Here is a 26208-nt window from a genome sequence, read left to right on the forward strand (position 1 = left end):
AGAGCTCTCCTACTCCGGCTGGAGTGCACTGTCGTCGTTGTCCGTCGTAGTGCCAACTTTAGAACTTGTATTTACGCCGTGGCATCGTAGCTATCGATACGACATCCCTCCCCCCCTGAAACGACGCACCGTCGTTGAGTAGGGTTTCCGACGGCGGGTGGAGGGACCCAGGGGCGGCGCAGCTGAGGGGGTGGACAGCAGAACTGTCGGCGGCGCTCTCCACCAAAGTAAAGTACAGTGTAAATCTGTAGCGTCATCCCACGCCACCTAGGAACAAGGCCTCACATCGTGAGTCTAAGGAGCCTGTGACGTCACGGGTAGGGGTCTGAGAAGCTAGGTACCGACACATGTGATTCGTAGCGTTTCCATTTTGTACTTTGTGCTGTTCGTGAGTGGTTATTTGATCTATACTCAGTTACGATGCCCCGAAGGTGTTGTATGCCGAATTGCAGGGGCAATTACGATAATGGACCTAAAGTCAGTGTATTTTATTTTCCATCTGACGAGAATTTAAGACGAAAATGGTTATCGGCTGTTCACAGACAATACTGGACACCGAGTAAGCACTCTGTTGTAAGTATCAGTGTATTTGTTTGGTTAGTGTGTCGTAGTTATTTGAAATGTTGTACAGCTGAACAAAATATAGTAAACAGAAGAATGTATTTATAATCTCATACCTCATTAATTTTCGTTATATGTTTTAAAGAGAACTGTATGCTTGTTTTTAGATATGTGAACTGCATTTCAACAAGGACGATATTTTAAGCAGTACCAGCATGTATGACCCGAAAACTGGTATACTCTTGACAGCACCGTTGGATCGTCGACGCTTGAGAAAAGGTGAGTTACGAAACACGCTCTTAGTAAAGTACAGTGGCATAAGAACTATCTTTATTTCACTTATATGCTGTGAGATCGGTTTCATACTTCGTTATTAATTTTTCAGATGCTATCCCATCGAAGTTGCCTGGATGCCCATCTTACTTGTAGAGTCATCAAACTGCAGTACGAGAGGACCCAGAAATTCGTAGGGGGCGTTTAGAAAATCGTGCTCTTCAAATTGAAGGGCTCGGAGAGATATAGTCGTAAGCCACAACTTTCACGAAATTGAGTTTTTCATGTTGCGGCATTCTTAACAATGTCTTCTTCACAATGAGCTCAAAACTTTCCGTGTTACTGCAACAGATGGCAGGCTATGACGGAGTGCAGTTCTATGCTGTGCCCAACGAGTTAAAATTTCATAGAGTGGCTGAGATACTAGTTACAGCGCTCCTAGCGGCAACCAACGCTAACTCGGCCGCCATGTTCTCCTTAGTCAAAACATTAGGAAAGCGTTTGTGTTGGAAGTGTGTCAGCTGTTGTGATATTATTGCAATATTTAACTTTTCTAGTTGACTTTTTTGTTACAAAATATAAAGTCAACATGCCTGCAGTGTGTTCAGCGTTCGACTGCACAAATCGCAGCGATAAAACAACAAATATTTCATATTATAAGTAAGTATATTAGTACCGAAATACGACACACGTTTTTTAATGTTTATTAAAGAGTCATTTGCATTGGAACTGTAATTATGCTTTAGACAAATGCAGGAAAGTAATTTATTTATCGTTGATTACAGATTTCCTTTAAAAGATAAGGAAATTACAAAAAGATGGGTTATAAATATGAAGCGAGAAAACTGGTTTCCTACTACAGCCAGTTACCTCTGTTCAGCTCATTTTGAAGAGAAATATATGTACCACACAAATGTCCAGAGGCGCCTTTTGTCAAAAGCAGGACCTACTATCTTTAACTTTCCACCACATTTACAAAAGCAAGATAAAGTATTACGACCACAACACAGAAAGCGATCTTTCGACAATTTGCAAGATAGTGCTGTTACAGTGACATCATTAGCACAAAGTAAGTCAATAATTTAATTTTACTCCGTGTTCTTATTACTTTGAATTACATACTTTCTATTATAATCTTATGGTATAACTCTGTTATAAACTTATGATGTAACTACATTCTTTCAGTGCCTGTCGGACCCACATCTGTTTTTGCTGACCACAATTACTGTCTACCAAGCCCTAAGAAGTTGAAAACACAATATAACAGAGTACAAGCAGAGAATGTGCGACTAAAGAAGCGGATAAAGCAAATGAAGCAACTTAGTGTACGACACAAAAGAAGAATTGTGCAGTTACAGACTTTAGTTGCTGGTTTGAGAAGAAGGCTATGTAGTTCAGTTTCTGATATGTTAAACAGTGAACATGTAGTTGGTTTGTTGAAGGAGCTATTGGAACTTCAGTGCAGTGCTAAAGTATGCCATTATTCTCAGCAAATAAGGAAATTTGCCCTGACCCTACACTTTTATTCTGCCAAGGCATAGCGACAAAAATATCGCATTTCTGCGCCCGTTACTGTTTCTAATAGTTAACCACAGCATGTTTAGAAGTTTCACCGTAATATTCTGGTGGTACCTGCTCTAATTGCATTAATTTATGGGTAACAAGTAACGTTATAGTGGATGGACAGACTTATTTGAGTTGTCTTGTAATGTTATCTACATCGAAAAGTTTAGCCATATTTCGACAAAAACATCCCTTTTTGCTGTCAGTGTACACTGAAATCACTGCTGTCTATTGCTTGTTTTAGAAAAAATAAAGCTAGTATGGGCTATTTCAAGTAAGTCAAACGCAGTTACAAGGGGGCGGGACACAGCAGACGAATGCCTTGACTAAAGAAAACATGGCGGCCAGAACTTCAATTTGCTTCAATCATGGCGGACTTATAGCCACTCTATGAAATTTTAACTCTTTGGCTGTGCCATATGGTGGTAGTTTCAGAAGATACATAGTCGCAAGCCACGGCAAAATGGCAGGTTGGTCAGCAACGTCTGAAGCGTCTTTGGGTCTTCAACACATATTTGACACAGACAGTAGTGGAAGTGAAGAGCTTTACCCTTTGGATCCTGACAGGGATGAATCTTGGCATCCATCGACCAGCAGTTCCAGCTCAGATGATGTTTCGGGAAGTATACAAAACGGTTTATTTCTGGTGATTAATTTCCTGTGGCTTGTGACTTTGTTTCTCTCAACATTGCCAACGCATTTGACATCCATCCTGTGTATTAATGATGAAACTTGATGGGCACATTTATATTACTGCTTAATGATGCAATAATGTAGTTTCAAAGACAAAAGATGTGTAAAAAATATTTTCTCATTAATGTGATTTTAGCGAAATTTAATGTTTTGTGTGGCTTATGACTATATCTCACACAAATTCTTAGACTATTTTGCTCTTCATATTATAGTTTGAAATAAGTAGAATAAATGAAGAATCACCCGAAAAACCAAAGCCTTCACGGAAAAGAAAGCGAAATATTGATCAGTGGAAGAAAAATAAAGCAAAACGTCGACGAAATGCTGGTCAGCAGTATAAGTCTTTAAGAACCACAAGGTTGTTCAGGCTGCTACTATAGGACGTCCCTTTTCTGGTTTAAATAAATGTTTCACAAAACTGCTTGGAGAGGAAGAAAACATTTTTCATTCATTTTGGGACATAGGAAACTTTAATGCCCAGAATACTTACATGATGATCTGTATGAAAATGGAACCGAAAAAGCGGAGGTTTGTTCACTATTTAAATACAAATGGTTTAATATTTTGTATATTTATTTCACTTTGTTATATTTTTCATAATTTCTTTCAAAGCTATCCAAAAAAGATTTCCAAGAAAATATCATCCAGGGATGTTACATTTTCTTATAATGTGAGGGTATGCGGAATAGAAGTCATGATCTGCAAGGAAGCTTTCCTAAGGGTTCATGGCTTACAGATACATGCATGAAGAGTGAGGAAATTGCAACATCAAATTAAGCTGGGATTTGCAGTGTCAAAAGAAGATGGAAGAGGTTTGTATGTTACTCTGTGCTATAAGTTAGGGATGTACTCAAACTGAGTACTATACAAATATTTCTATTAGGAATTGGATATAAGCCCATCTTTTTTTCTTTCAGGAAAATATGTAAACTACCCATATAAATTTCAAGACGAAGCTGTACAAAGTGTTAGAGAATTTCTCAACGCCATACCGAAATATAAAAGTCATTACAGTGGGCAACAGAACCCCAATAAAGTGTATTTGGATTGTGATCTCATAATTGCTTGCTTATACTCAGAATACTGCAAGGAAAAGCAGGATCCTGCAGTATCTGAAAGTAAATTCAGAGAAATTTTCGCATCTGAATTTAACATAGGCTTCAAACTACCAAAAAGTGACACCTGTTCAAAATGTGATGGATTTCTAATTGCAATAAATAACCCAGAATTATGTGCAGAAGAAGTCACGGAAAAGAAACAACAATATGAACTGCATCTCAAAAAGGCTGACCGAGGACAAAATATGATTGCGTATTTAACTGCTCTGGCTAAAGCAAATTCGAAAGAGTATCATGTGATAGCAATGGACATGCAGCAAACGTTTCCCACACATAAACTAACAGTTGACCCAGCATTTTACAAGAGGAAAATATGGACATACAACTATGGCATCCACATCTGTGGATCAAATAAGGGTTATATTTTTCTGTGGAGCGAGAAAGATGGAGGACGGGGTTCAGATGAGGTTGGGAGCTGCTTACTGAAGTACTTGGAGATAACTATTCCTCAGACAAAACATCTCCACATAATCACAGACAACTGCAAGGGTCAAGCAAAGAGTTGGACTATTATTGCTTTGGAAAGGTCCCTTGTTGATACCAAAAGATTTGATTCTGTCCAGCATTACTTCCCTGTGGTAGGTCACACCATGCTACCTTGCGATCGTGATTTTGGTCTCATTGAACGGCATACAAGAAACAGACGTCCAATAGCGTACACTCCAAATGAATGGACAGAAATAATAAAATCTGCGAGTCCAAAACATTTCATTGTAACTAAAATGGAAAGGGAAGACTTCAGAAGTTTGGAAAGCCTGAAGACATTGATCTCAAAACGTACAGAATCCACTCTGGAGATCCCCACTATTTCAGTGAAGCTACTCAATTTAAGTTTGAGTCTGAAGATCCCTTCAAGCTCAGTGTAAAGCACTCTTATTCAGACATAGGAGCTTTCATGTCAGTGGATATTCATGTCAAAAAGAAAGGAAGGCTAGTTGAACCAAATCTATATCAGCTGCCAATAAAGAACAGAAAGCCAATACCAATTAACCAGAAATAAATTGATGATTATGCCATACATACCTGCAGCAAATCAAGATTTCTTTCGGTCATGTACTGGAAATAACGTGTACAATGATGAGGTAGAGCAACTTCCTTGATGTAACTGTATCAATGAAAAAGTAATTTATACATCCCCAAGGATATGGTATCTATTCTGCCAGTTCATACTATTCAGGGTGATGTTCTGTTCTCTTACATTAAAGCAGTGATGCATATATTAATGTGTAAAAATTATATATTCTGCTTGCTGTGTAAGAGTATCTCAAAACTAGTTCGATGTGGCTTATGACTATATCTCTCCGGCCCCTTCAATTGCTATCCAAGAAAGTGTGGACACACATGCGAAAATGATTGATGCAATATCGTTCGATAGTTTACAACAAATGAAAACAAAGTTGAGTGAATGTGAAAAGCACAGTGACTGGGTAGTGATAAACAAATCTGACAGTGTGAACCTAGTGTTACTAAAGCATAATCCTTATCCAAGAATTTTTTGCCACGTAGTTATAAGCAGTGGTTTATTACTCAGTGTCTTCAATAATGATATTGAAGTGAAATGTATTGGAAACATGAAATTTCCCATGAAAGTAAACAACATACAGGTGGTAAGTGATGTTCTTAAGAACATTTATCTTCTGTATAACAGTTCTGAGGCTCCTGTAGATAACATTTTGTCTTTAATTGATCAGTTATTGCAAAATTTATTAGAAAAGTTGCCAGGAAACGAAACTAAAATTACATTTTTGAAGGAACAGATTTCATTTTGGAAGTGCAGAAGTTCAACTGAAGTTATTTATGATACTAACTCTATGATAATGTGGTCATTAGTACATTCTATAAGCCGACATGCTTACAAATTTTAGAGGAACACTGACAGTTTTTCTATGCCTAGTCCTAACACCCTTTAAAGGCTTTGTAGTAAACTCTCAACAAATCCTGTCATTGAGCAACAGGGTCATCAGTTTATGAGCCACATCACAAATAAAGTAGGTACTTTATCCTCAGATGATAAAACTGTGCTCCTGTTGATGGATGAAATTCATCCGAAGTCTCAGCTTGATTACAAAGCTGGAAATGTTATGGGATGTGCCTTTAACACTGAAAAATTTTTGTGTGCAACCAGCGCCTATGTTTTTATGGTTCAGAGCATGGAATCACCTTACAAGGATATGGTATCTATTCTGCCAGTTCATACTATTCAGGGTGATGTTGTGTTCTCTTACATTAAAGCAGTGATTGTTAAATTAGAAGCAGTTGGATTTGAGGTGGTTGGTATAGTAGTAGACAATAATGCAATTAATAAGAAAGCAATGTCTAAGTTTTCTACTCCTCCAGATGTGAAAATAAAGTATGATCACCCTGTACAGTCTTCTCCAAATCGCCCATTGTATTATTTTGTGGATACTGTCCATATTTTGAAGTGTATCTGCAATAACTGGTTTAACCAAAATGAGCAGATCTTGTGTTTTCCTGACTTCAGTGACAGTTTGAAGGGAGGTTTGTCTTCTGTTGGAGCACTGAAAGAATTGCACTTGATAGAAAAAGATGAACTATTGCAAATGGCAGTTCCTTAACTTTGAAGTCTCTATTTCCTAACTCATTTGAGCGCCAAAATGTCAAGTTAGTGTTGCGTATTTTCAGTGATACGATAGTTGTTGCTTTGGAAACATTTGGTTCAAAGAAAGCAATTAGCGACTGGGAAAGTACTGCAACATTCATAAAAATAATAAATCGTTGGTGGGATATTGTAAATGTAAAAACATTACTCAAGGGACAGAGGTTAAGAAATATTTTCCAAGAACCTGTGACTAGTAGATCCCATCACATACAAGAATTCTTACAGTGCTTCATCTCATGGTTATGTTCTTGGGAAGAGTGTAGTGATGAAAGAAAACTTACTCGAGAGACACATAGCGCTTTGAAACACACAACTGCTGCTTTGATCGACTTCAATGACTACTGGCTTTCTGAGAAAAACAGATCATATTCGCTGTTAGGAAAAGTACAGACAGACAGTTTAGAAGACAGGTTCGGCAAATACCGCCAGCTATGTGGGGGAAATTATCATGTTTCTCTAAGACAAGTTTTTGAAACTAAACAAAAACTAAGAGCACAGTCTATGTTTTCCCTTGTGCTTCGGTCGAAAGTAGTTGGGGATGTTGTTATTAAAACCACTGATATTTTTTCTACTCATACTGAAATTCAGAGATTAAAAGAAACATCAATACCAGAATTTTTAAATGTAGCAGTAGATGAAAATGATGTTGATGGAATAGATGAGAATACTTGGCCACTGTTGCATTACATAGCAGGTTACTGCTCACACCAAACTATTAAAAAAACCCATTGTGAATATAGTAAGGTATTCCTTACTACAGATGAAATGAAGCAGGTTGGTGATGATTTGATTATGAAAAAAAAGAGGAGGGTTGACATATCCTGTAGATGATGTAGTAGTGTGTGTGACATATGTCTATTTAACTCTACAGAAAATTCTGAAAGACCAGGAAATTTTATTTTTAGAACAGGCAAATCAGAGAAATGTACTTGTGAAGGTAGCATCCCACAACATTCCCAGCAATCTTTTTTATGGGTTTCACTATAAAAATACACACTCAATTGATTCAGTCATGAATTGCATACTGTTTTGCTGTGCAAATATTTTGCTAAATAATTACACCAAGAGGAGAAATGATGAAACTATTGTTAAAAAAATAACTGTGTACAAAAGATTGAAAAAATGTTAAATTATACTGTTTGAGGTTTGGGAAGATGATGTGAAATAAATGTTTATTTCTATTTTCTGTTTTTATTTCATGCACAGTATCCCATACATCTTGTTGGTAAATGATATGTATTGGACCCCTTCTGCTCTCTTCGATATGGTGCAGCTGTAAACATGAGGCTTTGCTACAGATTAATTTGTTACCACAAATTCTCTGTGAAACCCCAATCTCATAGAATTAGGGGAATAGTCTTTTCTGTTCATCAGTAAATATATAATTAATGCTGCTCCTGCTCTGCGGTTGACAAGTTTTTGTATATATTTTTGTCCAGTCAGTAAATTAATTATTCTCACAAGGAGAACAATTCATTGCTAGTATTAGCATGTTAGTCTGCCATCATCATAAGTAAAAATTAATCTGCAGAACAGGTCCAGTCTGTCAATACAACCAGTATTTCGGGGAGGAGGGGGGGGGGGGGGAGGACAATACATAACTTAAGCCATTCTTCATTTGAGAGAAATTGATAATGTTTTTGGAGTTTGGAATAGCAGTGCTTTTTTCCTCTGGGACAACATTAAATAGTGAATAGTAAAAGAATTTAATTGTCATTTAGCTATTGCAGCAAAAGACAGTCAAATTACAAATGTTTAAAAAGTATACAGCATGTATACAAAAATTACTTTACACAAATTAAAAAAAATGTTACAACAGATTTTCCATAAAGTAAAATATTCAAGCTAAAACGATTTGTGTAGTACATCTTACATTGAAATCATTAAGGAAATTATGGTACACTCACCGAGCAGTTATCGCTGTGATATTTACACCCATACATTCAAGTGAGTTTGGAGGATTTACCGATAACCAACTGTACTACTTGTGCTTGAATAAATCAAATAAAGCTTCTACCCATTCTAGAGGCAGTTTGTTAAACAGCTTCATACACACTACATTGCTGTTCTATGATTTAGATAATCTGCAGTCAAGTATGTGAAGATGCCTACTATTTCTAGTTCTGGCATTACTGAAGATTGGGATACCACTCATCTGCTTTCACAAATGGCCCTATAGATGACATTTTAAATTTTTACAACGCTGTAATACCCATTGCCAATGATCAGTGTATCAAATGACAAGTATTTTAATTAAAAGATGGGGATCAGTATGTGGATGGGTGAATATAAATGGATCAGTTTGTACAGTAAAAAGTAATAACAGGTTCTTAAGATATGTCATTACATGAAGCTGATGGGTGGTGTCCCATTCTTCAGTTAAACCCCAGTTCCATGAGAGTGTAAATCCTGCCTAAGCTGGTATTCTGTTAAGTTAGTCTTTGCATACAGTAGAACAGTGTAAATGTGCAAGTTTATAACAGTTAATATTTTCAAGCTGATAAACAATGGCTTACAGTGGGAAAGTTTGTCAGAGTTTGTAATAATTCTAATGTGTGGTTCCCATGTCAATTTATAATACCTAATAACTTAACACTACCTAGTCTTCTACTGGCAAATCTCTTAAACTAAGTAGTATGTAGAAGGTTCAGTGAAGTTTGGACAAGTTTCTGTACCGTAATGTTTTCTTAAGTATAAAACTGTAGATGACTGCCAAATGAGGTATCTGTCATACGAAACTAGAATTTGACATAGAGACAAGTCTCAGAGTACCTGCTTCGATTCATTGTCAGTCTTTCCAATTACGGTACCTCATTTTCAATTAAATTATGCAAGGTGACTTACACGGTGAAAATAGTGCTGCCAGAGTTATGGAATTAGAAATTCGCATTTTCAAAACGCGAGTGACGGAAATTACGAAAAAGTATTTTCACCTTTGGAGCTATAGTTTACGAAATTTGAACAATTTAGTTCTCCAGTGAGAAGGATTAGCGTTTGTTTACAGATCTATGTATAAAACACTATGAGTAGTCTACCAGGAAACTGTTTAATGTTTTCATATACGTGGCGCAGAGCCTAACAAGCCGCTCGGTATTTCAGACCCCTAGTCGTGACGTCACGAGTCGCGCTGTGAGGCCTTGTTCCTAGTGTCCACCCGCGACCCCGAATTGCTCGCAAGGGGCAAAGAAAACGCCCCGTGGAAAACCTGCCCAAGCCGCGCACCGCCACTGGGTATGCTCGGATGAGGAGGTGGACCAAGACCAACAACATCAATGAGCTACGGCGGCGGTGGCGGCGTGACGGCAGCCTCAGCGTCCATCGGTTCCGTACCGCGGAGGAACACGGCGGCAGCGGCAGCAGCGGCCAGAGGTGGGGCCGTGGCGGCGGCGAGAGGCGTCCGTCCAGTGCAGGGGACCGGACCGGCGGGGGCGACGACGGGAGGCGCGCTCTCGGAGTGAGCGGTGGGGTCGCCATCGGTGGAGTCATAGGCTGAGGCGACCGAGGCCGCGAAGTCTCCAATTCTGCCGGAAAACAACCAGCGGCAGAAAACCGAGGACGGCACAAACGGATCTGGTTCCGGTGTCGTTTGACAGTGCTGGAGGGACCAGAAATGAGAAAAAAGCCACGGCCAAGTCGGCGAAGAATGCGCTCCTGCTCCCAGTGCTGCCTGCCAGAGAAAACGCGATAGAACACCAAATCGTGCGGCGCCAAGCCAGAACGATGCGAAGCAGCAGGAGCGCGCGGCGGCAGGTGCAAAAGCTGCCGGAGCGACCGATGGGTGCGGCCATGTAGCAATTCCGCTGGGGAACGGGTGCCACGCGGCTGGGAGCTATATGAAGCAAGGAAGGTCCATAGCGCGCGCTCGCGAGAGTGCGTGGCGCACAACTTGCTCATCTGCGACTTAAACGTACGCACAAAGCATTCAGCCTCGCCGTTTGACTGGGGTGGAACGGGGCTGAGGTCAGATGGCGAATGCCATTTGCAGTACAGAACGCTGCAAACTCTGAGGACACGAATTGGGGGCCATTATCAGAGACAATAACTTCAGGAAGGCCCTCAATGCAAAAAATAGATGTCAAAGCCCGAATAGTGCTGGTAGATGTTGTAGAAGACATAGGGACAACAAAAGGGAAGTTACTGTACACATCAATAACTATCAACCAGCGGCTGTCCCAGAAAGGACGCGCATAATCAATATGAACGCGCTGCCAAGGTGCAGTAGGAGTTGGCCAGGGAAAGAAGCGTTGGCGGGGAGCAGATTGATGCTCCGCGGAAGGACGACAGTTAGCAAGCAAATTCTCAATATGTTTATCGATGCCAACCCAAGTGCAGTGACGTCGCGCTAATTGCTTCATGCGCACTATACCCCAATGAGCAGCATGCAATAATTGGAGGATTTCCGACTGCAACGAACGAGGTACAGCCACACGAGACTGATCACAGTCAGTTCGTAACAAGATCACACTGTGGTGTACTGACAAGTTGTGATATTGCGCAAAGTAACGTCGAACAAGTGGATCACGAATCTGCGTAGCAGATTGAGGCCATTGAGTGCGAAGATACCGCAAAAGAATCTGCAAAGAAGAATTGGCGGCTGTAGCGGAAGCAATGCGACGAAAATCCACTGGAAAACCATCAGCTAATTCCTTATCCTACGAATCAATGAACATGCATGACAATTCAGAAGAATCAAACATTTCGTCAGCCGAGACAAAGCATCAGCATTGCCATGCTGGGCCATAGGCCGAAACAAGGTTTCGCAATTGTAATTAGACAAAAACAAAGACCAACGTTGCAACTTTTGTGCAGTATGGGCCGGAAGTGGCTTTGACGGGTGGAACGACGACGTCAAAGGCTTGTAATTGGTGACCAAATAGAACTTGCGACCGTACAAATAACCATGAAACTTTGTCACTCCATAGACAATAGCTAAAGCTTCTTTCTCGATTTGAGAATAGTTTTCCTGGGCAGAACTGAGCAACTTAGACGCAAAAGCGATCGGGCGATCGACAGAATTAATGCGGTGCGAGAGAACCGCTCCGATGCCGTGAGAAGATGCATCGACAGCCAAAACAACTGGTTTGGAGGGATCGAAAGGAATCAAACAGCGGTCACTCAACAAAGCAGATTTGAGCTTGTGGAAAGCAGTGTCACATTCCGAAGACCAAACAAAAAGAACGTTCTTAGGCTGAAGACGTTGCAAAGGCGCTGCAATCTGCGCTGCATTTGGTATAAACCGAATATAATAAGTGATTTTGCCCAACATAGACTGAAGTTCTTTCAAATTCCTGGGCGCCGGCAAGTCTCTGATCACACTGAGATGTGACGGCGAGGGGTAGCTACCCTGTCCGTTAATCGTATGTCCTAAATACTGAATCTCAGTTTGAAAAAATTTGCACTTCTCTCTGTTACATTTTAGCCCTGTCTGCAAAAGTACAGTAAATAAAGCACGCAAATTCTGCAAATGTTCGTCAGGTGTGAGACCTGATACAGTTATATCGTCCAGATAATTGGAACAACCAGGGACAGTGGCACACAACTGCTGCAAATAAGACTGAAAAATAGTAGGAGCCGAAGCGCAATCGAACGGAAGGCGGCAAAACTTGAACAATCCAAGGTGGGTGTTTATCGCAAAATAGCGCTGCGACTGTTCGTCGAGCGGAATCTGAAAGTATGCGTCCCGTAAGTCAATCGCCCTACCCCCATGAACCATGGATAATGCCGTAGGTGGGGAGGCTTGCGTGCCTCAGCGATTCAGATGGCCGTACCGTAGGTGCAACCACAACGGAGGGGTATCTGTTGAGAGGCCACACAAACGTGTGGTTCCTGAAGAGGGGCAGCAGCCTTTTCAGTAGTTGCAGGGGCAACAGTCTGGATGATTGACTGATCTGGCCTTGCAACACTAACCAAAACGGCCTTGCTGTGCTGGTACTGCGAACGGCTGAAAGCGAGGGGAAACTACAGCCGTAATTTTTCCCGAGGGCATGCAGCTTTACTGTATGGTTAAATGATGATGGCGTCCTCTTGGGTAAAACATTCCGGAGGTAAAATAGTCCCTCATTCGGATCTCCGGGCGGGGACTACTCAAGAGGACGTCGCTATCAGGAGAAAGAAAACTGGCATTCTACGGATCGGAGCGTGGAATGTCAGATCCCTTAATCGGGCAGGTAGGTTTGAAAATTTAAAAAGGGAAATGCATAGGTTAAAGTTAGATATAGTGGGAATTAGTGAAGTTCCGTGGCAGGAGGAACAAGACTTTTGGTCAGGTGAATACAGGGTTATAAATACAAAATCAAATAGGGGTAATGCAGGAGTAGGTTTAATAATGAATAAAAAAATAGGAGTGCGGGTAAGCTACTACCAACAGCATAGTGAACGCAATATTGTGGCCAAGATAGACACGAAACCCATGCCCACTACAGCAGTACAAGTTTATATGCCAACTTGCTCTGCAGATGATGAAGAAATTGATGAAATGTATGATGAGATAAAAGAAATTATTCAGGTAGTGAAGGGAGACGAAAATTTAATAGTCATGGGTGACTGGAATTCGAGAGCAGGAAAAGGGAGAGAAGCAAATATAGTGGGTGAATATGGATTGGGGGGGAGAAATGAAAGAGAAAGCCGCCTGGAAGAATTTTGCACAGAGCATAACTTAATCATAGCTAACACTTGGTTCAAGAATCATAAAAGAAGGTTGTATACATGGAAGAATCCTGGAGATACTAGAAGGTATCAGATAGATTATATAATGGTAAGACAGAGATTTAGGAACCAAGTTTTAAATTGTAAGACATTTCCAGGAGCAGATGTGGACTCTGACCACAATCTATTGGTTATGAACTATAGATTAAAACTGAAGAAACTGCAAAAAGGTGGGAATTTAAGGAGATGGGACCTGGATAAACTGACTAAACCAGAAGTTGTACAGAGTTTCAGGGAGAGCATAAGGGAACAATTGACAGGAATGGGGGAAAGAAATACAGTAGAAGAAGAATGGGTAGCTCTGAGGGATGAAGTAGTGAAGGCAGCAGAGCATTAAGTAGGTAAAAAGACGAGGGCAAGTAGAAATCGTTGGGTAACAAAAGAAATATTGAATTTATTTGATGAAAGGAGAAAATATAAATACGCAGTAAATGAAGCAGGCAAAAGGGAATACAAACGTCTCAAAAATGAGATCGACAGGAAGTGCAAAATGGCTAAGCAGGGATGGCTAGAGGACAAATGTAAGGATGTGGAGGCTTATCTCACAATGGGTAAGATAGATACTGCCTACAGGAAAATTAAAGAGACCTTTGGAGAAAAGAGAGCCACTTGTGTGAATATCAAGAGCTCAGATGGAAACCCTGTTCTAAGCAAAGAAGGGAAAGCAGAAAGGTGAAAGGAGTATATAGAGGGTCTATACAAGGGCTATGTACTTGAGGACAACATTATGGAAATGGAAGAGGATGTAGATGAAGATGAAATGGGAGATACGATACTACGTGAAGAGTTTGACAGAGCACTGAAAGACCTGAGTCGAAACAAGGCCCCGGGAGTAGACAACATTCCATTAGAACTACTGACAGCCTTGGGAGAGCCAGCCCTGAAAAAACTCTACCATCTGGTGAACAAGATGTATGAGACAGGCGAAATACCCTCAGACTTGAAGAAGAATGTAATAATACCAATCCCAAAGAAAGCAGGAGTTGACAGATGTGAAAATTACCGAACTATCAGTTTAATAAGTCACAGCTGCAAAATACTAACGCGAATTCTTTACAGACGAATGGAAAAATTGGTAGAAGCCGACCTCGGCGAAGATCAGATTGGATTCCACAGAAATGTTGGAACACGTGAGGGAATACTGACCCTACGACTTATCTTAGAAAATAGATTAAGGAAAGGCAAACCTACATTTCTAGCATTTGTAGACTTAGAGAAACCTTTTGACAATGTTGACTGGAATACACTGTTTCAAATTCTAAAGGTGGCAGGGGTGAAATACAGGGAGCGAAAGGCTATTTACAATTTGTACAGAAACCAGATGGTAGTTATAAGAATCGAGGAACATGAAAGGGAAGCAGTGGTTGTGAAGGGAGTGGGACAGGGTTGTAGCCTGTCCCCGATGTTATTCAATCTTTATATTGAGCAAGCAGTAAAGGAAACGAAAGAAAAATTCGGAGTAGGTATTAAAGTCCATGGAGAAGAAATAAAAACGTTGAGATTCGCCGATGACATTGTAATTCTGTCAGAGACAGCAAAGGACTTGGAAGAGCAGTTGAACGGAATGGACAGTGTCTTGAAAGGAGGATATAAGATGAACATCAACAAAAGCAAAACGAGGATAATGGAATGTAGTCAAATTAAGTCAGGTGATGCTGAGGGAATTAGATTAGGAAATGAGACACTTAAAGTAGTAAAGGAGTTTTGCTATTTGGGGAGCAAAATAACTGATGATGGTCGAAGTAGAGAGAATATAAAATGTAGACTGGCAATGGCAAGGAAAGCGTTTCTTAAGAAGAGAAATTTGTTAACATCGAGTATAGATTTAAGTGTCAGGAAGTCGTTTCTGAAAGTATTTGTATGGAGTGTAGCCATGTATGGAAGTGAAACATGGACGATAAATAGTTTGGACAAGAAGAGAATAGAAGCTTTCGAAATGTGGTGCTACAGAAGAATGCTGAAGATTAGATGGGTAGATCACATAACTTATGAGGAGGTATTGAATAGAATTGGAGAGAAGAGGAGTTCGTGGTACAACTTGACAAGTAGAAGGGACCGGTTGGTAGGACATGTTCTGAGGCATCAAGGGATCACAAATTTAGCATTGGAGGGCAGCGTGGAGGGTAAAATTCGTAGAGGGAGACCAAGAGATGAATACACTAAGCAGATTCAGAAGGATGTAGATTGCAGTAGGTACTGGGAGATGAAGAAGCTTGCACAGGATAGAGTAGCATGGAGAGCTGCATCAAACCAGTCTCAGGACTGAAGACAACAACAACAACGTGAAACAAAGATCAGGGTACTTAGTAAGACAACAGAATATCAGGTTTTGTACATACAGAGAGCAGTTACGTTTTATGCATGCATATGTCATAACATACACATGTTACAAATATCAGTGTTCTTAGGAAACAAGACAACTGGATGTTACATCATAATTATTACAAATAATCAGGACTTAATACGAAAATATACTAAGATTTTAATTTAGTTTCGTATTAAGATTCATGCGAAGAGTATAGTCATATATTAATAAAAAGGATTTAAGTTTTGTTATGGATACTTTCCCTTTGTTATTCCTTATAGAGTTCAGCAGTTTATCATACCATATCTGGCCATCAGTGAATGGACTAAGGTCTACTGTTTTTATTTTAGTTCTCTGTTTATAGTAGCAATATTTCTTTCTTGTATTACAGACGTGTAGCAGAGAACTTTAATGATTTGCTTTGTTGTGTCGCAAAAATGTAGTTAATTTGTAGAGACACAGTGAGTAGACAATGATGTATTTAAGGTGTACAAAGATTTCTGTGAAGGAATCTCTGTAAGCGATTACATGGATAATCCAGATTGCTCTTTATTGCTGTGTTAATATTCTGTTCATATGTATGTTAGCAGCACAGCCCCATATCTCTAGCCCATAATCAATCTGTGCATATGTGTTTAATGTCTGATTGGAAATGACTTTTGATACCTGGGTAATTAGATGTAACGAAATACATAATAAATAATATGTTATAAAATCGTTATGGTTTACCTATTGTAGATTTTCATATAGGTAAATACCTAGAAATCTACAATCTTCTGTGTCTACTGCTTCAATTCCAGCTAGATTATTAGCGGCAGTTTGGAGTGAATTTGCAAGTTTAAATGGCAGTAACCATGATTTGCTGATATTAACCTTCAAAACACTATCCTGCAAATAAGTAGTTACTTTAGATAGGCCCTCAACTGCAACCAGTGTTAACTCATCATTTTGTTTGGCAATAAATAACAGTGAGGTATCATCTGCAAAGGTTACCCACTGCAAGACGAGTGTTGGCTCAATACAGTGTCTCTCGTAATAGTCATCAGACGGGCAATCAGAAGGCGAGATATAGATACAGAAAAACAGAGCAAGCGCTCTCCGAATATGGAGGTGACTGGATACGTCTTGGTTACATTTAGAGGAAATTTTAGAACACAGAACGATAACTTATGTCACGGTCGCATGGATGGATCTGACATAAAATCGAAAGAAATGCGAAAACTGATTAGCGCATAGATATAAACTAACCTAATATACACCGAAATGCGGTGAAAATGAGAACGTACTTGTTTATCTTCTGGTTCGCAGGGGGGAATTTGTACATGGAGTCAAGTATGCGGCAACAAGAGGAATGCAGGAAAACGATGACATTGAAGCGAGCGGAATAAGGAAGGCAGTCAATTTTTTCTCGTTGAGTTCGTATTATAGTGTATGTCTACTGAGGTAGCAGTGATACAAGCGAGTTGAATACTGTATTTGATGCTTTTCAGGAGGACCGAGAATCATTCACGTCTAAACTTACTCACATCTGTGTTAAATGATACCAGAGGGTGTACAGGATGATCGATTGAGACAGAGCTGCGAATAGGTACGATTCAAACATTGACTCATTTATTCTAGAGAAGGACAAGTTGCTGAAGGTAGATTTTTTTTCAGTATGCTATTTGGATGCTTTAGTCACGTGATATAGCCAGCGTTATAGTCGTATGCGGCTATGTGTTCGGTATGTGGTTTAAAGCACTGTCTACTTGCGATCGTTAACAGTGAACCCGTCGGTCATCAGAGGACTTACATCTCATGTGTGATGAAATTTGACACATTCCTCTAAACGCACTTTGATTTACGCGATCCCCACCCTGTCGCATGCTTGGTGTAAAATCGAGACTTCAGCGTCATAACTAAGTTAGCTGTGGGTATTTGTGAGGGGCTGTAATCATTGTGTACACACTTACCCGACAGACGGGTGTTTACAGATTTGGTGACGGGGTGACTTGTAATTTTCACATGTTGGACGCTGCTTTTATGCGTATCTGTTTGCTTGTAGGATGTACCGGCTGATAATAACTATAATTTTTATATAGACCTGATGGAGTAATAGTATTATTTCTGACTCATGATCTGGTGTGATCATTGGGCACTAGACGTATCTGCAGGGCTATATTGGGCTCGTATCATAGAAAGGAAAAGTTTTACGATTGGGCTAGAGATAGCTCAGCGTAGGGTGACCGGGGACAAGGATGTACGTCTGACAGGACGGAAAAAGTAAGCGATCTAAGATTATTGGCCGTTTTTAAGTGCTGAACGTTCTAGTCTTAGGAGTGTGTGCGTGTTTATGTTCTCTCTCTCTCTCTCTCTCTCTCTCTCTCCCTCTCTCTCTCCTACCGGAACCTTCGATGCACCGATCATGGACTCTAGAACAATACTTTACACATGATAGATTGGATGATTTACTTACAAATGTATCGAACTACGTTGTGTATAAATATCGCTCCGTTCTTGTTCTTCTTAACTGTATGCTATTAAATTAAGGCACCTTCAGATCTGTTACTATAGATCGATATGGTGTGCTAAGTTCCAAGATTGGCTACATTTCGAGAAATGTGATGCACTTGGATGAGGGGTTAGGACTAAGAAAGCTCTATTCAGTCAAGAGAGGTGGAGTGTAGCTGTATTCGTATTCTCGGTTGAGGAATAACTGGGTAGCGATGTTGCGGGGTAGGTTGGTCAATGCTGAGGTAAGGATGGTCTTGTAACGTAAGAGGACTAGATAGCTCTGTGACCGCCATACGCAGAGAGATTGATTGAGTACAATGCACGAGGTCTTAGAAATATGTATAGCGTTGTCTGGTATAATTTGATCGTCTTTATGTGTTCGAGAATTAAGTGTGAATGGACGTGCTGAGCAGTCATCTATGAATGTTCGCAATGATACTTGCAACGTAGAGGATGTATGGTTTAGTTATGATACTGAAATTGCCCGCATCTCGTGGTCGTGCGGTAGCGTTCTCGCTTCCCACGCCCGGGTTCCCGGGTTCGATTCCCGGCGGGGTCAGGGATTTTCTCTGCCTCGTGATGGCTGGGTGTTGTGTGCTGTCCTTAGGTTAGTTAGGTTTAAGTAGTTCTAAGTTCTAGGGGACTTATGACGACAGCAGTTGAGTCCCATAGTGCTCAGAGCCATTTGAGCCATTTGATACTGAAATTAAGAAAACAAGTTGTCACATGATCGGCCAGTGTTGGACTAAATGTAAAATTTTTCGCGATATCAGCTGTGATGGATAATATTACAGTAGATCGGTGGTGTCTTATCCATCGCATCTGTGCATTGGGTACGACATAATCATTGACCGACAATACTTGCTTGAGTTGGGGGACAAATTTTGGTTGATGGACTGCAACTTCCGGGGTTTCTAGCACCAAAAACGGTGATACCGTACTTGTGTGCAAAAATGACCAATCACTAGAAATGGAATGCAGGGTTATAAACTATTTGGTCACTGTGACATATGAGTTTAAATGTAGAGGTGGTCAATCACTTTCGAGGGAAGTCGCTACAATGCCAGCAGGGTCTTCTAGTTTCCTTGTGTTGTGGCTGTCCTTTATTTAAAATCATTCAATGTTATGCTATCGACTGTAAGAATATGATTTACAAGGTGCAAGGTACAGTTTCCTGTGAGAGGCCATGCATCAGTCCGTGTTAATGTCTGTTTAGAATCAGACAATGACATCGAAGTCGCAGCAGAAAGACGAAATGCTTGGCAGTGTGCAAAAGCGTGTTAGAAAACACTGTTTAAGCAAGGGCCAAAGGCAGCTTCTCATTCACTTAGAGTATGGGTGATCAAACATTAAAGGGGTATCTGCAGCGTGTTTTAATATGATCTTGTTCATATAGTCATCTGTAGTTTGAGGTGTCGGACTTGGCGAGCTGTTAGGAATTCTTGGATGGCCACTCTCTGAGTTATTCGGGGGGAGTATTGTGAATTCCGTTTGTATGCGCTGGAGGTGGATCACATTGGTGCCTTCGTGACTTTTTCACTGTTTGATGGTAGAGGATAAAGGTGACAGGGTGTTGAGGATTCCGGCAAATGGTCAAAAACAAGGTCCTGTTGTAGTAACTGAGATCGTTCTGTTTATAGACAGGTTGCAGAAGGTAATAGATATGTCTTTCTCCGACTTAAATTGCAGAGATCAGATGGGTGAAGATAAATGCATACTCATCTATGCTTAGAAAGCGAGAATGCTTTTTTATTATTAAGTGAGTTTTGGCAGGAGTGAATATGGTTTTATATATGCGAGTGGAAATTGTCAGCAAAGTGTGAATGACGTCGGGTTCACTGGCTGGGGGAGACACTGTTTACATGTCCTGCTGGAAATGCAAGGGGGAGATAGAGATCTGCGCTATTCAGGAATCCATTTGTGCACTGTATGTTGTCAGACAATAGCTGGAGAGCAGGTATAGGGAGAGCCCACTTCAGCATTCTGGTCCTGGGGCTGAGTGGACAGCTCTTTAGATGGACAGCTATGTGGCTTTGACATGCCGCTGGCGGCGTTCGGACACTCTCTTTGTAAGGCGCTATGGGATTAGTTTGAGCATTTAGTACTTGTTTCGGTGGTTATTGGATTAAGAACTGTAATATTGAAGGTCATGTCCTCAGCGGGACCGCTTTGTAATTGAGTAAGTGTGTTTACGTATTTGGAGATATGTTTCGCAAATGGTGATGTTAAGTTGATGGCGCAGTTTAGCTACCACTGTAAAGAAAAAAATAGCTGTCTGCTGCTGAAAGAAAGAAAGAAAGGGGCAACCTTGCCCCCAGACCTGATGGATAAGTTATTAGTTAAGAGCAAGTGATAGTTGAATGATGCTATGTGTTCGGATATAGGAGTCTCTAAACGGCGAGGCGAGATTTTTTTATGTGGAAATTTATGCAATCTATAGATAGTGGTATTCGACCGCTAGTGACAACAGTTAAGAGCGGAAAACTAGGTACAAATCTAGCGCTGGAAGAATGTTCCGGCAATGGCAATACAATTTAGTTCAAGGTGGAGGTGGTAAATATGGACCAGGCTTTGAATATTGGTGTGAGTGTCGTATGTGCTTGATGCTCTGTATAAAAGTTTGACTCTTTAATTGCGTTTGGTATTTCTGTGTGTCTGTAAAATTAATTTTACTGTTGAAAGTGCGAGAAAGATGAGTTGATTGGTGTTTAGATAGAGGCTACGTTTGTAATTCGAAAAGAGGGGATGAGAATGGTAAATTGATTGATGGGCATGATTTGTGGGGTGATATATGAGTGTCAAGATAGGGTTGAAGACGTTTGCGTATGTTGATGGTGGGATGTGTGTGAGGTTAGGTGCGGTGGGACGTGTAAATTAGATCTTATTTTTTTAAAAAAATGTTGTAAAGTAAGAATAATATTGAGAAGGTTTTAGATGGCTGGTCAAGCGACGAGGTGAGAGCAGGGACGTGTAGTTATGTTTAGTTAAACGGCCATGTAATGTCGTGTGAGGAGCAATGCGCAGTGTGCTACAGTGTCATAGGAGGTAAAGACATGAGCTGCTACAATGTGTCTAGCGTATGGAGGCTGCGCTTTGGAATTATGATACGTTGATATAAAGTTGACTTTCGCCCGCGTTCGGTGGTCGCGGCTCGGGATTGTGAAGGATTACGGTCCTGGATGGACGTATGTGTGTGCTTTGACCGCTGACGAGCGCGTTGACCGCGCCAACTCACGCTTGCGGAAGTCGAGCAGGGGCTGTGCGAGGTCTGATATCAGACGGATGGGTGGCTTCACGATCCTGTGGGCAGAGTGCGGAGTGGGGGCTACCTGCGCACGTCTGCTGAGTTATTTTGCGAGCAGCTCTGCAGGCTCTGCCATGCGTTATTAGAATAGTTTACGAGTACTGAGCGTAGCTACACATCTGTGTGAGGTATTATTTAGTAGCAGTTTGCCATAGTGTGTACTGAAATTATGATTGGGTGCGTGTCTGTGGGCTGTGCAACATGGCCAAGGGCACATCTGGGACTGATGTTTTGTGATAGCTTGATAGATACACTGTATGGTTAAATAAGTTGTTCGAAAAAGTAAATATAGTATTCTCAATGATTACACGCGCCTGCAGCGCAGATCAGAGTCACTGGTTTTCCGTCACCATCTCGGTTGCATGCGAGTAGTAAATGTTTTCCCGGCCGCGTTAATCGTGTGTGTCAACGAGCTATGAGCTACTCTGACAATAGACATGAAGGCAGGTCCAGACCTGAGACGCTGGCGGTATACACGAGAAGAACAATGCAGCTTTCACATGTGTCGGCTGTCACGAGCGCTCGGAAGCTGAACTTGGCTGGAGACTCTGGAACACCCTTCCCTGCCGACCGCACGCGCGCGGGGCCTGCCTTGGAGCGTAATCTAGGCGCATAGGCGATATCAGTTTCTCCGGTGTTAGGCGCGAATGCGACTGTGTTGAAGTCATGTTTGGGGGGGAGGCCGAGCAGAGACTTTTGGTCGGTTTGGCTGCTGTGGGTGTTTAGGCGCGTCTGTTGCACTATTTTGAGAGCATGTCTGTGCACTGTGCTGTGCTTTATTTGGAGAATTTAAGAGTACAGAGCTCGTCTGCTGATATTGTGTAATGCATTATTTAAAAGCTGTTTGCTATTTTGTGGTGAAATTAGGAGCTGCTTACGTGTTTGTGGGCTGTGTTAGATGACCACTGTCGGATCAGTGTGGGTGTTTTGCAACAAATATACTCCTCTACTAAATAAAAGGGCTTGAAATAAATAGAGTGCAGTCCTTCCTTACTTCCCCGAACAGCACAGCGCAGTCTGAGCTGTTTTAGCGCAATAACGGTAATCTAGTCAGACTGTGAGTGAGTCGACAAATAACTGGTCAAATTTATCTGTAGAGGACTTACAGGTCTGGATTGGAATGAATATCTTGATGGGTGTGGTTGTGTTGCCAAGTGTAGTGCACTACTGGAGTTCAGAAACTGCCTTATGTCAGCCTTACATATCGAAACCTATGAGAAGTAAAAGTTTCAAAAAGATATGTTGCAAATAAATAAAGTACACTCGTTCCTCCTTCCATCTGCCTATGCACTGAAATTATTTCCGAAAATTAGCAGTTGTTTGGCTATTTGGACGTAAATGTTGTGTATTATTTACGAGCGGTTCCCATGTCTGTAAGCTGTGCTATGAGTTATTTTTAACTGTTTACAATTAGCAAGCGTGTGTCTAGAACATTATAAATGAGTTATGTAGGAGTGTTTTGCAGATCTGTATGGTGTGGAACATGTTGGTGTGATACATATACTCCATTCCTAAATAAAGTAAATTATTTCCTCCATCCATGGGCCTAGTGCAGGGTGAGTCCGTTTACCCGAAGTGTGTACGAAGAGGTTGAGTGCTGGTGGCTTAGTTTAGCGGTGATGAGCTTGGTTTGCAACAATTTTCTTAGGTTGGTGGCGGAAGCGCCAGTGAGCTTTGTTTAATGGCAGATTTCAAACTTGGTGCTGGTTCCTAGGAGGACGTGGCGGTCGGGTTGCTGAGGTTAGTACAAGTGCCCTTTATTTACAACAATTTTGTTAGGTTGGTAGAGAAAGCAGAAGTGACCTTTCTTTACTGCCAGAATTCAAACTCGGCGCTGGTTCCTAGGAAGAGGTGGCCGTCTGGTCCTCGAAAATTAGTTGAAATTAGGTAGTTGAACACCTTTGCATACGTATATGAAATTGAAAATCGCATTATCTAATATGATTAAAATCGAAATGGTATTAAGTGCTTAGGTATTTACAGAAGACTATGTCCGTTCGCGTGTATGGAGCGTGTGTGACGTAAGCGGGGCGGCGGCGCAGCGATTGTACAGTTATTACGCGCGCGCGAGTCAATTAGCGAGCGTTCTAGTGCGGACCAAACGCGCTGTTATATAGTCATGGCGGATTCCAGTATAGAGCAAACTTTGCCACCAAAAGTGTAGCCTGCGTTCTCACTCGCACAAGGACACGTGGTGGACGGTGAGTGGTCGGCATCAACAGTTCTGAACGTGCCCAGGAAAACAACTTTGGCGCCAAAAGTGTGGCAGGGAACGGTCGACCGTTGTGTGATTCAGTTCTGAAGCAAACAATTTTGTCGGGAAACGTGCAGAGGAGACGAATACACGTGGTGAAAGGACAAGGGACCGCTGTGACGTCAAACTCGGCAAGTTCCAGCGTGTCCAGCGAAGACATGTTTACGACGTGGGAGCGATCGCTGGGCTTGTACCCCAGCGTACCGGCAGTCCAGCGCGGGCGGCCGCCTCACGTGACAGGCGTCGGCAGTGTCTGCGCGCTGGCCAGGGGGTGGCGAGGATTTGAACTAATTCAGTTGGAGCGCGGACGTCGTGGTGACTGCACTGCGATATCAAAGACGTGTGTGCTTACTGTGTTGGAGAACAAGTGATGACCGTACTGCTTGAAATAAAGTCTTCAGTCCCTTCCCCCATGCAAAATCAAAGGACGTGACTTACGTTACTATAAGTGCAGTTTATTATTTGACGCAATTATGATGGGCTACCAGTGAAAAAAGATAAGTGACGGAGAAAGCTCGTACGTGTGATCAATTATGGTGTTGGGATTTGAACTTGTGATAGATTTTTGTTATGGATGTAAGGAAAACGGCTTTCTCGCCGAGAAAATCGGACATCTTGAATAAATAATAAATGATAATAATAAATAGAAGTACAGTTTTCGAGACAATATCGTGTTGGAATCTGAATTTGCCACAATTTTCTAGTGGAGGTAGGCCTATAATAAATAATAATAATAATAATAATAATAAATGATAATGAATGATAATAAATGACAATGAATGATAATGAATGTTAATAAATGATAATGAATAATAATAAAGACAAGTACGGTCTTTGCATGCATTATGCTGTTGGAATTCAAACTTCCCGCCATTTTTTTTTCTGGAGGCTTAGGTTAGTGGATGTAGCACAATTGGCCTATTTTCCCACCAAAATTCAAACTTCCCGCCATTTTTTCTTGAGGTTAGGTTAGTGGACGTAGCACAATTGGCCTATTTTCCTGCCAAAATCCGCCATCTTGGATGATGTCATGGGATGTTGCCAAGTCTACATGCCGCCATCTTGGATGACGTCATCGCCACCATCTTGAATAAATTTGGCAACAATGTAGAGTGTGCTGGCATGAACCTTGCCCTACTACTAGTGTACTGATGTCTGCTTCCTGAATTGTGCGGGCACACCAGGGAATGAGCAGGGACTGAACACTCCAAAGCGCTGAGTTACAGGCACCAGACATTTTGTCAATGTGAAAGTCCGTATAACACTTAGCCTTTTGTTTTAAAGTGAAGTGAAAGTAAATTAAACCAAATTAAAAAGAAAATTAAATTTAGCATACATATATTTTACAATAATTCGTTATTGAATGGCATCGGAAGATGAATTTGTAAGCTGGTCAGTTGTATAAGTTTTCTCCTTTGATGTGTAGGTCATGGTTGAGCTATCATCCATCTCCATAGCTGCGGTGGTCTTGGGCTCCTGATAACTGTCTCCGTCACTACTTCTCGAACCAATTTATTTCTCTTCCCTCAGTCTCCTATTCCATGAAAGCATCATAGCACTGGTATTCTTTCTAGGTATATTTAACCTTTGCACATTCATTCATGATTCATATGATTCATGTGTTAGTTCTTTCAAAGCCACAATGGAAAACAGGAGACATAGATAACAACTATTTTTTGTTTTATTACATTAAAAATAATGTTTATTGTAATATAATAAGGTGTATCATAATAGCTATTACTAGTTTTCTTAAATAACAGAGGGCATGAAAGTAAACATTTTTCTTAATAAAGCAATGTCTAGTAATGCATTGTTTTGAATTTGCAGTGGGATGAAGGAAACTCTGTGTTGTAATAAAAATGAAGGCTGGACTGCATAGCAAATGTGTGTGAAATATGGGGCATGATCTCAGCAAAGGCACATCATGCACATGTGTTCCAGCTGTTTTCTTTCTATAAAATTATTATAATTAAATACAATGAAAATTGTATTATTTAAATTCGTAGCTACAGCAATCTACTCTGAAAATGTGTGTGAAAATCAGAATTGAGAATGCAGAAAGTGAGCTCAGAAAAAATTGTGTATTGGAAGCTGTAAATTTACTTATCAGTCAGTTCTGTATTAATGAGCCTGTCGTTCCCCACTTTCGTAGAAAAACGATATGAATATGTCCCTCTTTAAAAGACTGATAGAAAAGCGGGGAACAAGCTGCTACAGTCCTCTTTCCACTTTCTTCACCAAAATTTTGCCCTTGCCAACATATTTGTGCTTTTTTTAACACAAGACATTCTAAATACTTTTATCCAGTCTCTCTTTGTT

Source organism: Schistocerca serialis, chromosome 3 (genome assembly GCF_023864345.2).
Source record: "Schistocerca serialis cubense isolate TAMUIC-IGC-003099 chromosome 3, iqSchSeri2.2, whole genome shotgun sequence".
Lineage (NCBI taxonomy): Eukaryota > Metazoa > Arthropoda > Insecta > Orthoptera > Acrididae > Schistocerca > Schistocerca serialis.